Here is a 17,500-nt window from a genome sequence, read left to right as displayed (position 1 = left end):
CCTTTGTACCTGACGGCCGAATGCTGGGTAGACCTGTTGCCCTCGGCCGGCCTTTGTACGTGGCAGCCTAATGCTGGGTAGACCTGTTGCCCTCGGCCGGCCTTTGTACCTGACGGCCGAATGCTGGGTAGACCTGTTGCCCTCGGCCGGCCTTTGGACGTGGCGGCCGAATGCTGGGTAGACCTGTTGCCCTCGGCCGGCCTTTGGACGTGGCGGCCGAATGCTGGGTAGACCTGTTGCCCTCGGCCGGCCTTTGGACGTGGCGGCCGAATGCTGGGTAGACCTGTTGCCCTCGGCCGGCCTTTGGACGTGGCGGCCTAATGCTGGGTAGACCTGTTGCCCTCGGCCGGCCTTTGGACGTGGCGGCCGAATGCTGGGTAGACCTGTTGCCCTCGGCCGGCCTTTGGACGTGGCGGCCTAATGCTGGGTAGACCTGTTGCCCTCGGCCGGCCTTTGGACGTGGCGGCCTAATGCTGGGTAGACCTGTTGCCCTCGGCCGGCAGTGTTACCGGCCGGCCTAATGCTGGGTAGACCTGTTGCCCTCGGCCCGCCGTGTTACCGGCCAGCCGAATGCTGGGTAGACCTGTTGCCCTCGGCCGGCAGTGTTACCTGACGGCCGAATGCTGGGTAGACCTGTTGCCCTCTGCCGGCCGTCTTTCCGGCTGGCCTAATGCTGGGTAGACCTGTTGCCCTCGGCCGGCCCTGGTACCGGCCGGCATAATGCTGGGTAGACCTGTTGCCCTCGGCCGGTCTTTGTCTCTGGCCGCCCGCGGCGTGGTAGTCCTGTTACCGTCGGCCGGCCTTGCAGCCCGGCCGCCGCGCGATGGCGCCCCGTCTCTTCCATCGGACGCGCGGCCCCCTTGTCGTCTCTGCAGCGGCGAGCACGCCTTCGGCGGTCGGCCTGCACGTCCGGCATGACCGCGGGCACTGGCAGCCCAGCAGGCAGCCCTGCTCTCGCGTCTTCTTCCCCCCGGCGAAAGGCGGGGCGTGAAGGCGGGCGACTTTCGGTCCCAGCCGTGCCCAGGTGTCCCTGCCGGCTCCGTGCGCCAGCATCCACTGGCGAGCTCCGCCGGCCTCTTCCCCAGCCGCGGCCCCTGTCCGCTCCGCCGTCATGGTGCCGGCACCCCACTTCCCCAAGCGCTCCCCGACAGGAGCAGGCAGCGTTGTCGCGCCCCCTCCCCGTGCTCGAATGGACCGCGGCCCTGCTCCGGGCTTCATTTCTGCAGCGCGCTCGCTCGCTCGCTCGCTCGCGCGCTCCCTCCCTCCCCCCCCCCTCCCCCCTCCCCCCGGCCGCCCACCCGCCGCGCTGCCGCCCTGCCGCAGGCTTGAGCGGCGCCGGGGCGGAGGAGGAAGGAACGCCACCAAAGCAAAAGGCTCCGAGAAAGCTGAACAGAGAGCTTCTTTGACCAGGGACAGACGGCGCCAATCATCCCGCCGCCATCCCTGCTTGTGCACCAGGCTCTCCGCCTGCCGACCTCGGCATCAGCCTCCCGCCGCCGCCGTGTAAACTGCCCGGTGGGACCGTGGGCGGGGGCAGGAAGAGGCTGAAAGTGCTGCCAGGGAGGCTGATGGCGGAGGGCGGGGTCGCCCCCAACCGACAATGGGCAGGGCCCGAGGCAGTCTGAAAGCGCTGCCAGGGAGGCTGATGGCGGAGGGCGGGGTCGCCCCCAACCGACAATGGGCAGGGCACGAGACCGTCTGAAAGCGCTGCCAGGGAGGCTGAGGGCGGGGGGCGGGGCGCCCCCAACCGACAATGGGCAGGGCCCGAGGCAGTCTGAAAGCGCTGCCAGGGAGGCTGAGGGCGGGGGGCGGGGCGCCCCCAGCCGACAATGGGCAGGGGCCCGAGAGAGTCTGAAAGCGCTGCCAGGGAGGCTGACGGCGGGGGGCAGGGCGCCCCCAGCCGACAATGGGCAGGGGCGGGGAAAGTCTGAAAGCGCTGCATGGGAGGTTGATGGCGGAGGGCGGGCTCGCCCCCAGCGTTAATGGGTGGCTGCGGAAGACGGGGCAGGGACAGGGAGAGGGCAGGCGGCTTCGTGCCGGCCCCGGGCGCCTCGACAGCGAGCCCTCACGGCCCCCCAAACCCGCGCCGAGGCCCCAAGAGCTCTGCAGACCTTCCGCGGAAGAACCGGCCCGAAAGCGGCCACCCGCTTGCCGACGGCGGCGCCGGTCGCCTCGATGCAGCCGCCTCCGTGGGGCGGGAAGGGGCAGGGCGAGTTGTGCCAGGGCGCGGCGGCTTTGGGCCGAGTTTCGCTGCACGTACGTGCTTCCCCTGGCTGTGCTGCGGCCCGTGAGGTTCTGTTTTGTGGGGGGGGGGGCTCTGTAGGTAGGGTCTCTGGGGGACGGGGGAGGAGGCGTGGGGTAGGGAGGACGCCGTTTGGGGGGGTCAGTGTGTCAGCAGGGCGAGAACCGGGCACAGGCCCTCCGTCAGCTCGGCTGTGGGCCCAAAGGGATCACAAATAAGATTTGGCAAGAGTTTTGTTTTCCGGAAAAGATTTTCTTTCCGAGTAAATAGAAGAGGCAATCATTCAAAAAAGGCAAAGAGGAAATGAAACAAATCAAATCAAATCAAAACAAAACAAAACAAAACAAAACAAAACGAAATAAAATAAAATAATAAAATGAAATGAAAAGAAATGAAATGAAATGATGAAATAAAATGTTGTCGAAAATATGTCTTGGTCTTGAAATCGATTCTGCCGGGCGGGGCAAGGCTGCTGGAGCACTTGGGCTCCGGAGCGTTAAGAGGCTGTGGGGTTTCCCCGGCTCCGAGATGGTACAAGGATGCCTCGTCTACCCGGATCCGCGAAACGTGGCCCGTCCCGCGGCGGCCAGGTCGACGCGGCTCCGGGGCCGGTGGCGTGGGACCGCCGTCGCCGGCGAAGGCGCAGCGGCGGCGGCCGTGGCCGCGACGACCAGGTCTACACGACTCCGGGAAACTTGGCCGGTCCCGCGGCGGCCAGGTCTACTGGGCTCCGGGATGGGCGGCCGCCGTGGCCGCGGCGACCAGGTCTACCCGCCTCCGGGACCGGCGGCGTGGGTCCGCCGTCGAGGGCGAGGGCGCTGCGACGGCCGCGGCGACCGGGTCTACCTAGCTCCGGTGCGACCCGGGCTGCGTGCAGCATGGCGAAGGTAGACCTGTGGTCCGCATCACGGCGTGGGCAGACCTGGTGTCCGCAGCATGGAGCGGGTAGACATGTTGTCCGCCGCATGGAGTGGGTAGACCTGTTGTCCGCGTAATGGAGTAGTTAGACCTGGTGTCCGCAGCTTGGAGTGGGTAGACCTGTTGTCCGCAGCAAGCCGTGGGTAGACCTGGTGTCCGCAGCATGCCCTGGGTAGACCTGGTGTCCGCAGCTTGGTAGACCTGTTGCCCGTTTCATGGCTGGGTAGACCTGGTGTCCGCAGCAAGCCGTGGGTAGACCTGGTGTCCGCAGCTTGGTAGACCTGTTGCCCGATTCATGGCTGGGTAGACCTGTTGTCCGCAGCATTGAGTTGGTAGACCTGGTGTCCGCAGCATGCCCTGGGTAGACCTGGTGTCCGCAGCTTGGTAGACCTGTTGCCCGTTTCATGGCTGGGTAGACCTGGTGTCCGCAGCATTGAGTTGGTAGACCTGGTGTCCGCAGCATGCCCTGGGTAGACCTGGTGTCCGCAGCTTGGTAGACCTGTTGCCCGTTTCATGGCTGGGTAGACCTGGTGTCCGCAGCAAGCCGTGAGTAGACCTGTTGCCCGTTTCATGGCTGGGTAGACCTGGTGTCCGCAGCATGACCTGGGTAGACCTGGTGTCCGCAGCTTGGTAGACCTGTTGCCCGTTTCATGGCTGGGTAGACCTGGTGTCCGCAGCAAGCCGTGGGTAGACCTGGTGTCCGGAGCTTGGTAGACCTGTTGCCCGATTCATGCCTGGGTAGACCTGTTGTCCGCAGCTTGGTAGACCTGTTGCCCGTTTCATGGCTGGGTAGACCTGGTGTCCGCAGCATGCCCTGGGTAGACCTGGTGTCCGCAGCTTGGTAGACCTGTTGCCCGTTTCATAGCTGGGTAGACCTGGTGTCCGCAGCTTGGTAGACCTGTTGCCCGTTTCATGGCTGGGTAGACCTGGTGTCCGCAGCAAGCCGTGAGTAGACCTGTTGCCCGTTTCATGGCTGGGTAGACCTGGTGTCCGCAGCATGCCCTGGGTAGACCTGGTGTCCGCAGCTTGGTAGACCTGTTGCCCGTTTCATGGCTGGGTAGACCTGTTGTCCGCAGCAAGCCGTGAGTAGACCTGTTGCCCGTTTCATGGCTGGGTAGACCTGTTGTCCGCAGCATGCCCTGGGTAGACCTGGTGTCCGCAGCTTGGTAGACCTGTTGCCCGTTTCATGGCTGGGTAGACCTGGTGTCCGCAGCAAGCCGTGGGTAGACCTGCTGCCCGTTTCATGGCTGGGTAGACCTGGTGTCCGCAGCAAGCCGTGGGTAGACCTGGTGTCCGCAGCTTGGTAGACCTGTTGCCCGTTTGATGGCTGGGTAGACCTGTTGTCCGCAGCATTGAGTTGGTAGACCTGTTGCCCGTTTCATGGCTGGGTAGACCTGTTGTCCGCAGCTTGGTAGACCTGTTGCCCGATTCATGGCTGGGTAGACCTGGTGTCCGCAGCAAGCCGTGAGTAGACCTGTTGCCCGTTTCATGGCTGGGTAGACCTGGTGTCCGCAGCATGCCCTGGGTAGACCTGTTGTCCGCAGCTTGGTAGACCTGTTGCCCGTTTCATGGCTGGGTAGACCTGGTGTCCGCAGCAAGCCGTGAGTAGACCTGTTGCCCGTTTCATGGCTGGGTAGACCTGTTGTCCGCAGCATGCCCTGGGTAGACCTGGTGTCCGCAGCTTGGTAGACCTGTTGCCCGTTTCATGGCTGGGTAGACCTGGTGTCCGCAGCAAGCCGTGGGTAGACCTGGTGTCCGCAGCTTGGTAGACCTGTTGCCCGTTTCATGGCTGGGTAGACCTGTTGTCCGCAGCATTGAGTTGGTAGACCTGTTGCCCGTTTCATGGCTGGGTAGACCTGGTGTCCGCAGCTTGGTAGACCTGTTGCCCGTTTCATGGCTGGGTAGACCTGGTGTCCGCAGCAAGCCGTGGGTAGACCTGGTGTCCGGAGCTTGGTAGACCTGTTGCCCGATTCATGGCTGGGTAGACCTGTTGTCCGCAGCAAGCCGTGGGTAGACCTGGTGTCCGCAGCATGCCCTGGGTAGACCTGGTGTCCGCAGCTTGGTAGACCTGTTGCCCGATTCATGCCTGGGTAGACCTGTTGTCCGCAGCAAGCCGTGGGTAGACCTGGTGTCCGCAGCATGCCCTGGGTAGACCTGGTGTCCGCAGCTTGGTAGACCTGTTGCCCGTTTCATGGCTGGGTAGACCTGTTGTCCGCAGCAAGCCGTGAGTAGACCTGTTGCCCGTTTCATGGCTGGGTAGACCTGGTGTCCGCAGCATGCCCTGGGTAGACCTGGTGTCCGCAGCTTGGTAGACCTGTTGCCCGTTTCATGGCTGGGTAGACCTGGTGTCCGCAGCAAGCCGTCGGTAGACCTGTTGCCCGTTTCATGGCTGGGTAGACCTGGTGTCCGCAGCATGCCCTGGGTAGACCTGGTGTCCGCAGCTTGGTAGACCTGTTGCCCGTTTCATGGCTGGGTAGACCTGGTGTCCGCAGCATGCCCTGGGTAGACCTGGTGTCCGCAGCTTGGTAGACCTGTTGCCCGTTTCATGGCTGGGTAGACCTGTTGTCCGCAGCAAGCCGTGAGTAGACCTGTTGCCCGTTTCATGGCTGGGTAGACCTGTTGTCCGCAGCATGCCCTGGGTAGACCTGGTGTCCGCAGCTTGGTAGACCTGTTGCCCGTTTCATGGCTGGGTAGACCTGGTGTCCGCAGCAAGCCGTGGGTAGACCTGCTGCCCGTTTCATGGCTGGGTAGACCTGGTGTCCGCAGCAAGCCGTGGGTAGACCTGGTGTCCGCAGCTTGGTAGACCTGTTGCCCGTTTCATGGCTGGGTAGACCTGTTGTCCGCAGCATTGAGTTGGTAGACCTGGTGTCCGCTACATACCCTGGGTAGACCTGGTGTCCGCAGCTTGGTAGACCTGTTGCCCGTTTCATGGCTGGGTAGACCTGGTGTCCGCAGCATTGAGATGGTAGACCTGTTGCCCGTTTCATGGCTGGGTAGACCTGTTGTCCGCAGCTTGGTAGACCTGTTGCCCGATTCATGGCTGGGTAGACCTGGTGTCCGCAGCAAGCCGTGAGTAGACCTGTTGCCCGTTTCATGGCTGGGTAGACCTGGTGTCCGCAGCATGCCCTGGGTAGACCTGTTGTCCGCAGCTTGGTAGACCTGTTGCCCGTTTCATGGCTGGGTAGACCTGGTGTCCGCAGCAAGCCGTGAGTAGACCTGTTGCCCGTTTCATGGCTGGGTAGACCTGTTGTCCGCAGCATGCCCTGGGTAGACCTGGTGTCCGCAGCTTGGTAGACCTGTTGCCCGTTTCATGGCTGGGTAGACCTGGTGTCCGCAGCAAGCCGTGGGTAGACCTGGTGTCCGCAGCTTGGTAGACCTGTTGCCCGTTTCATGGCTGGGTAGACCTGTTGTCCGCAGCATTGAGTTGGTAGACCTGTTGCCCGTTTCATGGCTGGGTAGACCTGGTGTCCGCAGCTTGGTAGACCTGTTGCCCGTTTCATGGCTGGGTAGACCTGGTGTCCGCAGCAAGCCGTGGGTAGACCTGGTGTCCGGAGCTTGGTAGACCTGTTGCCCGATTCATGGCTGGGTAGACCTGTTGTCCGCAGCAAGCCGTGGGTAGACCTGGTGTCCGCAGCATGCCCTGGGTAGACCTGGTGTCCGCAGCTTGGTAGACCTGTTGCCCGATTCATGCCTGGGTAGACCTGTTGTCCGCAGCAAGCCGTGGGTAGACCTGGTGTCCGCAGCATGCCCTGGGTAGACCTGGTGTCCGCAGCTTGGTAGACCTGTTGCCCGTTTCATGGCTGGGTAGACCTGTTGTCCGCAGCAAGCCGTGAGTAGACCTGTTGCCCGTTTCATGGCTGGGTAGACCTGGTGTCCGCAGCATGCCCTGGGTAGACCTGGTGTCCGCAGCTTGGTAGACCTGTTGCCCGATTCATGGCTGGGTAGACCTGTTGTCCGCAGCATTGAGTTGGTAGACCTGGTGTCCGCAGCATGCCCTGGGTAGACCTGGTGTCCGCAGCTTGGTAGACCTGTTGCCCGTTTCATGGCTGGGTAGACCTGTTGTCCGCAGCATTGAGTTGGTAGACCTGGTGTCCGCAGCATGCCCTGGGTAGACCTGGTGTCCGCAGCTTGGTAGACCTGTTGCCCGTTTCATGGCTGGGTAGACCTGGTGTCCGCAGCATGACCTGGGTAGACCTGGTGTCCGCAGCTTGGTAGACCTGTTGCCCGTTTCATGGCTGGGTAGACCTGGTGTCCGCAGCAAGCCGTGGGTAGACCTGGTGTCCGCAGCTTGGTAGACCTGTTGCCCGATTCATGGCTGGGTAGACCTGTTGTCCGCAGCATTGAGTTGGTAGACCTGGTGTCCGCAGCATGCCCTGGGTAGACCTGGTGTCCGCAGCTTGGTAGACCTGTTGCCCGTTTCATAGCTGGGTAGACCTGGTGTCCGCAGCTTGGTAGACCTGTTGCCCGTTTCATGGCTGGGTAGACCTGGTGTCCGCAGCAAGCCGTGAGTAGACCTGTTGCCCGTTTCATGGCTGGGTAGACCTGGTGTCCGCAGCATGCCCTGGGTAGACCTGGTGTCCGCAGCTTGGTAGACCTGTTGCCCGTTTCATGGCTGGGTAGACCTGGTGTCCGCAGCAAGCCGTGAGTAGACCTGTTGCCCGTTTCATGGCTGGGTAGACCTGTTGTCCGCAGCATGCCCTGGGTAGACCTGGTGTCCGCAGCTTGGTAGACCTGTTGCCCGTTTCATGGCTGGGTAGACCTGGTGTCCGCAGCAAGCCGTGGGTAGACCTGCTGCCCGTTTCATGGCTGGGTAGACCTGGTGTCCGCAGCAAGCCGTGGGTAGACCTGGTGTCCGCAGCTTGGTAGACCTGTTGCCCGTTTCATGGCTGGGTAGACCTGTTGTCCGCAGCATTGAGTTGGTAGACCTGGTGTCCGCTACATACCCTGGGTAGACCTGGTGTCCGCAGCTTGGTAGACCTGTTGCCCGTTTCATGGCTGGGTAGACCTGGTGTCCGCAGCAAGCCGTGAGTAGACCTGTTGCCCGTTTCATGGCTGGGTAGACCTGTTGTCCGCAGCATGCCCTGGGTAGACCTGGTGTCCGCAGCTTGGTAGACCTGTTGCCCGTTTCATGGCTGGGTAGACCTGGTGTCCGCAGCATGCCCTGGGTAGACCTGGTGTCCGCAGCTTGGTAGACCTGTTGCCCGATTCATGCCTGGGTAGACCTGTTGTCCGCAGCATGCCCTGGGTAGACCTGGTGTCCGCAGCATGCCCTGGGTAGACCTGGTGTCCGCAGCTTGGTAGACCTGTTGCCCGTTTCATGGCTGGGTAGACCTGGTGTCCGCAGCAAGCCGTGAGTAGACCTGTTGCCCGTTTCATGGCTGGGTAGACCTGGTGTCCGCAGCATGCCCTGGGTAGACCTGGTGTCCGCAGCTTGGTAGACCTGTTGCCCGTTTCATGGCTGGGTAGACCTGGTGTCCGCAGCAAGCCGTCGGTAGACCTGTTGCCCGTTTCATGGCTGGGTAGACCTGGTGTCCGCAGCATGCCCTGGGTAGACCTGGTGTCCGCAGCTTGGTAGACCTGTTGCCCGTTTCATGGCTGGGTAGACCTGGTGTCCGCAGCATGCCCTGGGTAGACCTGGTGTCCGCAGCTTGGTAGACCTGTTGCCCGTTTCATGGCTGGGTAGACCTGTTGTCCGCAGCAAGCCGTGAGTAGACCTGTTGCCCGTTTCATGGCTGGGTAGACCTGTTGTCCGCAGCATGCCCTGGGTAGACCTGGTGTCCGCAGCTTGGTAGACCTGTTGCCCGTTTCATGGCTGGGTAGACCTGGTGTCCGCAGCAAGCCGTGGGTAGACCTGCTGCCCGTTTCATGGCTGGGTAGACCTGGTGTCCGCAGCAAGCCGTGGGTAGACCTGGTGTCCGCAGCTTGGTAGACCTGTTGCCCGTTTCATGGCTGGGTAGACCTGTTGTCCGCAGCATTGAGTTGGTAGACCTGGTGTCCGCTACATACCCTGGGTAGACCTGGTGTCCGCAGCTTGGTAGACCTGTTGCCCGTTTCATGGCTGGGTAGACCTGGTGTCCGCAGCATTGAGATGGTAGACCTGTTGCCCGTTTCATGGCTGGGTAGACCTGTTGTCCGCAGCTTGGTAGACCTGTTGCCCGATTCATGGCTGGGTAGACCTGGTGTCCGCAGCAAGCCGTGAGTAGACCTGTTGCCCGTTTCATGGCTGGGTAGACCTGGTGTCCGCAGCATGCCCTGGGTAGACCTGTTGTCCGCAGCTTGGTAGACCTGTTGCCCGTTTCATGGCTGGGTAGACCTGGTGTCCGCAGCAAGCCGTGAGTAGACCTGTTGCCCGTTTCATGGCTGGGTAGACCTGTTGTCCGCAGCATGCCCTGGGTAGACCTGGTGTCCGCAGCTTGGTAGACCTGTTGCCCGTTTCATGGCTGGGTAGACCTGGTGTCCGCAGCAAGCCGTGGGTAGACCTGGTGTCCGCAGCTTGGTAGACCTGTTGCCCGTTTCATGGCTGGGTAGACCTGTTGTCCGCAGCATTGAGTTGGTAGACCTGTTGCCCGTTTCATGGCTGGGTAGACCTGGTGTCCGCAGCTTGGTAGACCTGTTGCCCGTTTCATGGCTGGGTAGACCTGGTGTCCGCAGCAAGCCGTGGGTAGACCTGGTGTCCGGAGCTTGGTAGACCTGTTGCCCGATTCATGGCTGGGTAGACCTGTTGTCCGCAGCAAGCCGTGGGTAGACCTGGTGTCCGCAGCATGCCCTGGGTAGACCTGGTGTCCGCAGCTTGGTAGACCTGTTGCCCGATTCATGCCTGGGTAGACCTGTTGTCCGCAGCAAGCCGTGGGTAGACCTGGTGTCCGCAGCATGCCCTGGGTAGACCTGGTGTCCGCAGCTTGGTAGACCTGTTGCCCGTTTCATGGCTGGGTAGACCTGTTGTCCGCAGCAAGCCGTGAGTAGACCTGTTGCCCGTTTCATGGCTGGGTAGACCTGGTGTCCGCAGCATGCCCTGGGTAGACCTGGTGTCCGCAGCTTGGTAGACCTGTTGCCCGATTCATGGCTGGGTAGACCTGTTGTCCGCAGCATTGAGTTGGTAGACCTTGTGTCCGCAGCATGCCCTGGGTAGACCTGGTGTCCGCAGCTTGGTAGACCTGTTGCCCGTTTCATGGCTGGGTAGACCTGTTGTCCGCAGCATTGAGTTGGTAGACCTGGTGTCCGCAGCATGCCCTGGGTAGACCTGGTGTCCGCAGCTTGGTAGACCTGTTGCCCGTTTCATGGCTGGGTAGACCTGGTGTCCGCAGCATGACCTGGGTAGACCTGGTGTCCGCAGCTTGGTAGACCTGTTGCCCGTTTCATGGCTGGGTAGACCTGGTGTCCGCAGCAAGCCGTGGGTAGACCTGGTGTCCGCAGCTTGGTAGACCTGTTGCCCGATTCATGGCTGGGTAGACCTGTTGTCCGCAGCATTGAGTTGGTAGACCTGGTGTCCGCAGCATGCCCTGGGTAGACCTGGTGTCCGCAGCTTGGTAGACCTGTTGCCCGTTTCATAGCTGGGTAGACCTGGTGTCCGCAGCTTGGTAGACCTGTTGCCCGTTTCATGGCTGGGTAGACCTGGTGTCCGCAGCAAGCCGTGAGTAGACCTGTTGCCCGTTTCATGGCTGGGTAGACCTGGTGTCCGCAGCATGCCCTGGGTAGACCTGGTGTCCGCAGCTTGGTAGACCTGTTGCCCGTTTCATGGCTGGGTAGACCTGGTGTCCGCAGCAAGCCGTGAGTAGACCTGTTGCCCGTTTCATGGCTGGGTAGACCTGTTGTCCGCAGCATGCCCTGGGTAGACCTGGTGTCCGCAGCTTGGTAGACCTGTTGCCCGTTTCATGGCTGGGTAGACCTGGTGTCCGCAGCAAGCCGTGGGTAGACCTGCTGCCCGTTTCATGGCTGGGTAGACCTGGTGTCCGCAGCAAGCCGTGGGTAGACCTGGTGTCCGCAGCTTGGTAGACCTGTTGCCCGTTTCATGGCTGGGTAGACCTGTTGTCCGCAGCATTGAGTTGGTAGACCTGGTGTCCGCTACATACCCTGGGTAGACCTGGTGTCCGCAGCTTGGTAGACCTGTTGCCCGTTTCATGGCTGGGTAGACCTGGTGTCCGCAGCAAGCCGTGAGTAGACCTGTTGCCCGTTTCATGGCTGGGTAGACCTGTTGTCCGCAGCATGCCCTGGGTAGACCTGGTGTCCGCAGCTTGGTAGACCTGTTGCCCGTTTCATGGCTGGGTAGACCTGGTGTCCGCAGCATGCCCTGGGTAGACCTGGTGTCCGCAGCTTGGTAGACCTGTTGCCCGATTCATGCCTGGGTAGACCTGTTGTCCGCAGCATGCCCTGGGTAGACCTGGTGTCCGCAGCATGCCCTGGGTAGACCTGGTGTCCGCAGCTTGGTAGACCTGTTGCCCGTTTCATGGCTGGGTAGACCTGGTGTCCGCAGCAAGCCGTGAGTAGACCTGTTGCCCGTTTCATGGCTGGGTAGACCTGGTGTCCGCAGCATGCCCTGGGTAGACCTGGTGTCCGCAGCTTGGTAGACCTGTTGCCCGTTTCATGGCTGGGTAGACCTGGTGTCCGCAGCAAGCCGTCGGTAGACCTGTTGCCCGTTTCATGGCTGGGTAGACCTGGTGTCCGCAGCATGCCCTGGGTAGACCTGGTGTCCGCAGCTTGGTAGACCTGTTGCCCGTTTCATGGCTGGGTAGACCTGGTGTCCGCAGCATGCCCTGGGTAGACCTGGTGTCCGCAGCTTGGTAGACCTGTTGCCCGATTCATGGCTGGGTAGACCTGTTGTCCGCAGCAAGCCGTGAGTAGACCTGTTGCCCGTTTCATGGCTGGGTAGACCTGTTGTCCGCAGCATGCCCTGGGTAGACCTGGTGTCCGCAGCTTGGTAGACCTGTTGCCCGTTTCATGGCTGGGTAGACCTGGTGTCCGCAGCAAGCCGTGGGTAGACCTGCTGCCCGTTTCATGGCTGGGTAGACCTGGTGTCCGCAGCAAGCCGTGGGTAGACCTGGTGTCCGCAGCTTGGTAGACCTGTTGCCCGTTTCATGGCTGGGTAGACCTGTTGTCCGCAGCATTGAGTTGGTAGACCTGGTGTCCGCTACATACCCTGGGTAGACCTGGTGTCCGCAGCTTGGTAGACCTGTTGCCCGTTTCATGGCTGGGTAGACCTGGTGTCCGCAGCATTGAGATGGTAGACCTGTTGCCCGTTTCATGGCTGGGTAGACCTGTTGTCCGCAGCTTGGTAGACCTGTTGCCCGATTCATGGCTGGGTAGACCTGGTGTCCGCAGCAAGCCGTGAGTAGACCTGTTGCCCGTTTCATGGCTGGGTAGACCTGGTGTCCGCAGCATGCCCTGGGTAGACCTGTTGTCCGCAGCTTGGTAGACCTGTTGCCCGTTTCATGGCTGGGTAGACCTGGTGTCCGCAGCAAGCCGTGAGTAGACCTGTTGCCCGTTTCATGGCTGGGTAGACCTGTTGTCCGCAGCATGCCCTGGGTAGACCTGGTGTCCGCAGCTTGGTAGACCTGTTGCCCGTTTCATGGCTGGGTAGACCTGGTGTCCGCAGCAAGCCGTGGGTAGACCTGGTGTCCGCAGCTTGGTAGACCTGTTGCCCGTTTCATGGCTGGGTAGACCTGTTGTCCGCAGCATTGAGTTGGTAGACCTGTTGCCCGTTTCATGGCTGGGTAGACCTGGTGTCCGCAGCTTGGTAGACCTGTTGCCCGTTTCATGGCTGGGTAGACCTGGTGTCCGCAGCAAGCCGTGGGTAGACCTGGTGTCCGGAGCTTGGTAGACCTGTTGCCCGATTCATGGCTGGGTAGACCTGTTGTCCGCAGCAAGCCGTGGGTAGACCTGGTGTCCGCAGCATGCCCTGGGTAGACCTGGTGTCCGCAGCTTGGTAGACCTGTTGCCCGATTCATGCCTGGGTAGACCTGTTGTCCGCAGCAAGCCGTGGGTAGACCTGGTGTCCGCAGCATGCCCTGGGTAGACCTGGTGTCCGCAGCTTGGTAGACCTGTTGCCCGTTTCATGGCTGGGTAGACCTGTTGTCCGCAGCAAGCCGTGAGTAGACCTGTTGCCCGTTTCATGGCTGGGTAGACCTGGTGTCCGCAGCATGCCCTGGGTAGACCTGGTGTCCGCAGCTTGGTAGACCTGTTGCCCGATTCATGGCTGGGTAGACCTGTTGTCCGCAGCATTGAGTTGGTAGACCTGGTGTCCGCAGCATGCCCTGGGTAGACCTGGTGTCCGCAGCTTGGTAGACCTGTTGCCCGTTTCATGGCTGGGTAGACCTGTTGTCCGCAGCATTGAGTTGGTAGACCTGGTGTCCGCAGCATGCCCTGGGTAGACCTGGTGTCCGCAGCTTGGTAGACCTGTTGCCCGTTTCATGGCTGGGTAGACCTGGTGTCCGCAGCATGACCTGGGTAGACCTGGTGTCCGCAGCTTGGTAGACCTGTTGCCCGTTTCATGGCTGGGTAGACCTGGTGTCCGCAGCAAGCCGTGGGTAGACCTGGTGTCCGCAGCTTGGTAGACCTGTTGCCCGATTCATGGCTGGGTAGACCTGTTGTCCGCAGCATTGAGTTGGTAGACCTGGTGTCCGCAGCATGCCCTGGGTAGACCTGGTGTCCGCAGCTTGGTAGACCTGTTGCCCGTTTCATAGCTGGGTAGACCTGGTGTCCGCAGCTTGGTAGACCTGTTGCCCGTTTCATGGCTGGGTAGACCTGGTGTCCGCAGCAAGCCGTGAGTAGACCTGTTGCCCGTTTCATGGCTGGGTAGACCTGGTGTCCGCAGCATGCCCTGGGTAGACCTGGTGTCCGCAGCTTGGTAGACCTGTTGCCCGTTTCATGGCTGGGTAGACCTGGTGTCCGCAGCAAGCCGTGAGTAGACCTGTTGCCCGTTTCATGGCTGGGTAGACCTGTTGTCCGCAGCATGCCCTGGGTAGACCTGGTGTCCGCAGCTTGGTAGACCTGTTGCCCGTTTCATGGCTGGGTAGACCTGGTGTCCGCAGCAAGCCGTGGGTAGACCTGCTGCCCGTTTCATGGCTGGGTAGACCTGGTGTCCGCAGCAAGCCGTGGGTAGACCTGGTGTCCGCAGCTTGGTAGACCTGTTGCCCGTTTCATGGCTGGGTAGACCTGTTGTCCGCAGCATTGAGTTGGTAGACCTGGTGTCCGCTACATACCCTGGGTAGACCTGGTGTCCGCAGCTTGGTAGACCTGTTGCCCGTTTCATGGCTGGGTAGACCTGGTGTCCGCAGCATTGAGATGGTAGACCTGTTGCCCGTTTCATGGCTGGGTAGACCTGTTGTCCGCAGCTTGGTAGACCTGTTGCCCGATTCATGGCTGGGTAGACCTGGTGTCCGCAGCTTGGTAGACCTGTTGCCCGTTTCATGGCTGGGTAGACCTGGTGTCCGCAGCAAGCCGTGGGTAGACCTGGTGTCCGCAGCATGCCCTGGGTAGACCTGGTGTCCGCAGCTTGGTAGACCTGTTGCCCGTTTCATGGCTGGGTAGACCTGGTGTCCGCAGCAAGCCGTGAGTAGACCTGTTGCCCGTTTCATGGCTGGGTAGACCTGTTGTCCGCAGCATGCCCTGGGTAGACCTGTTGTCCGCAGCTTGGTAGACCTGTTGCCCGTTTCATGGCTGGGTAGACCTGGTGTCCGCAGCAAGCCGTGAGTAGACCTGTTGCCCGTTTCATGGCTGGGTAGACCTGGTGTCCGCAGCATGCCCTGGGTAGACCTGGTGTCCGCAGCTTGGTAGACCTGTTGCCCGTTTCATGGCTGGGTAGACCTGGTGTCCGCAGCAAGCCGTGAGTAGACCTGTTGCCCGTTTCATGGCTGGGTAGACCTGTTGTCCGCAGCATGCCCTGGGTAGACCTGGTGTCCGCAGCTTGGTAGACCTGTTGCCCGTTTCATGGCTGGGTAGACCTGGTGTCCGCAGCATGCCCTGGGTAGACCTGGTGTCCGCAGCTTGGTAGACCTGTTGCCCGATTCATGCCTGGGTAGACCTGTTGTCCGCAGCATGCCCTGGGTAGACCTGGTGTCCGCAGCATGCCCTGGGTAGACCTGGTGTCCGCAGCTTGGTAGACCTGTTGCCCGTTTCATGGCTGGGTAGACCTGGTGTCCGCAGCAAGCCGTGAGTAGACCTGTTGCCCGTTTCATGGCTGGGTAGACCTGGTGTCCGCAGCATGCCCTGGGTAGACCTGGTGTCCGCAGCTTGGTAGACCTGTTGCCCGTTTCATGGCTGGGTAGACCTGGTGTCCGCAGCAAGCCGTGAGTAGACCTGTTGCCCGTTTCATGGCTGGGTAGACCTGGTGTCCGCAGCATGCCCTGGGTAGACCTGGTGTCCGCAGCTTGGTAGACCTGTTGCCCGTTTCATGGCTGGGTAGACCTGGTGTCCGCAGCAAGCCGTGGGTAGACCTGGTGTCCGGAGCTTGGTAGACCTGTTGCCCGATTCATGCCTGGGTAGACCTGTTGTCCGCAGCATTGAGTGGGTAGACCTGTTGTCCGCAGCATGCCCTGGGTAGACCTGGTGTCCGCAGCTTGGTAGACCTGTTGCCCGTTTCATGGCTGGGTAGACCTGGTGTCCGCAGCAAGCCGTGAGTAGACCTGTTGCCCGTTTCATGGCTGGGTAGACCTGTTGTCCGCAGCATGCCCTGGGTAGACCTGGTGTCCGCAGCTTGGTAGACCTGTTGCCCGTTTCATGGCTGGGTAGACCTGGTGTCCGCAGCAAGCCGTGGGTAGATCTGGTGTCCGCAGCATGCCCTGGGTAGACCTGGTGTCCGCAGCTTGGTAGACCTGTTGCCCGTTTCATGGCTGGGTAGACCTGGTGTCCGCAGCAAGCCGTGGGTAGACCTGGTGTCCGCAGCAAGCCGTGGGTAGACCTGGTGTCCGCAGCATGCCCTGGGTAGACCTGGTGTCCGCAGCTTGGTAGACCTGTTGCCCGTTTCATGGCTGGGTAGACCTGTTGTCCGCAGCAAGCCGTGGGTAGACCTGGTGTCCGCAGCATGCCCTGGGTAGACCTGGTGTCCGCAGCTTGGTAGACCTGTTGCCCTTTTCATGCCCTGGGTAGACCTGGTGTCCGCAGCTGGGTAGACCTGTTGTCCGCAGCAAGCCGTGGGTAGACCTGGTGTCCGCAGCATGCCCTGGGTAGACCTGGTGTCCGCAGCTTGGTAGACCTGTTGCCCGTTTCATGGCTGGGTAGACCTGTTGTCCGCAGCAAGCCGTCGGTAGACCTGTTGCCCGTTTCATGGCTGGTAGACCTGTTGTCCGCCGCCGGCCTGGAAGTACTCCAAGGGGTCGCTGTTTCTCGCTGCCTCCGGCTATGTCATCGTAGAAGGCGGCGTGCGCCACTGCGCCCCCTCGGTCACGTACATCGGTTCTCTTTCCGGCCTCCGCCGCTTCGGGCCCATCTGTCCGTATTATGGGAACGAGGTGACGGGCCGTATCCCCACAGGCTGTTGCCGTGCCTGTGTCCGTGGCGGAGAAGGGCGGACGCGCGTGCGGTCGCCAGGGCCAGAAGAACACCGCCGATGTCGGGGCGAGTCGCGTGGCTTCGTCCGGCTTCCCGTCTTACCCAGTTCGACTGGGACAGGTTAGCCCAGAGAGAGAGACCGATGCGATCCGAGAGCCGCTCCCCGGCCCAGGCGAGGCTGCGTGCTCAGTCGGGGGAGAAGCGAGAAAGCCCCCAGAGAGACCGATGCGATCCGAGAGCCGCTCCCCGGCCCAGGCCGAGGCTGCGTGTTCAGTCCGGGGGAGAAGCGAGAAAGCCCCCAGAGAGAGCGATGCGATCCGAGAGCCACCGCGCTCCCCCGGCCCAGGCGAGGCTGCGTTGTTCCAGGCGGGGGAGAAGCGAGAAAAAGGCCCAGAGAGAGGGCGAGAAAGCCGCGAGTGTGTCCCGCTCCGGCCCGGCTGCTGCCGGTTTCGTGACAACGGGGAGCCGGGCGCCCGCTCGCTCCCCCGGGGATGGTGGCGGGCGAGGCGGCGGCGCCTCGCCCCTTTTCTGCCCGGCCTTAAGCCGGGGCCCCGCCCGCTCGCCGGGTGCGGCATTTCTTCGGCTGTCGGTCCCGGTGCACGCTGGTGGCCGGCAGCCGGGGCTGGATTTCTGTGGGGCCGGCCCGGGGTTGTGTTGAGCCTGCCCGGGCTTTCCCTGGCCCCCCTCCCCGAGAGCCCCCCGGGCGTGGCTCGCTTGGCCGAGGTTGGCTGCGCCTCGTTTCCCGCTCCCGACCTGTGTTGCCAGAGTTGTGTCCGTATCGAAAGGGCAGCGGGGGACATGCAGTGGGGCGTGTGGCCTCGCCTCTCGGCTTCGCTTGCTTGCCTGCGAAGGGGGGCT

This window comes from Sturnus vulgaris, unplaced genomic scaffold, assembly GCF_052056855.1.
Source record: "Sturnus vulgaris isolate bStuVul1 unplaced genomic scaffold, bStuVul1.hap1 Scaffold_177, whole genome shotgun sequence".
NCBI classification, from domain to species: domain Eukaryota; kingdom Metazoa; phylum Chordata; class Aves; order Passeriformes; family Sturnidae; genus Sturnus; species Sturnus vulgaris.
This window is presented reverse-complemented; position numbering follows the sequence as displayed.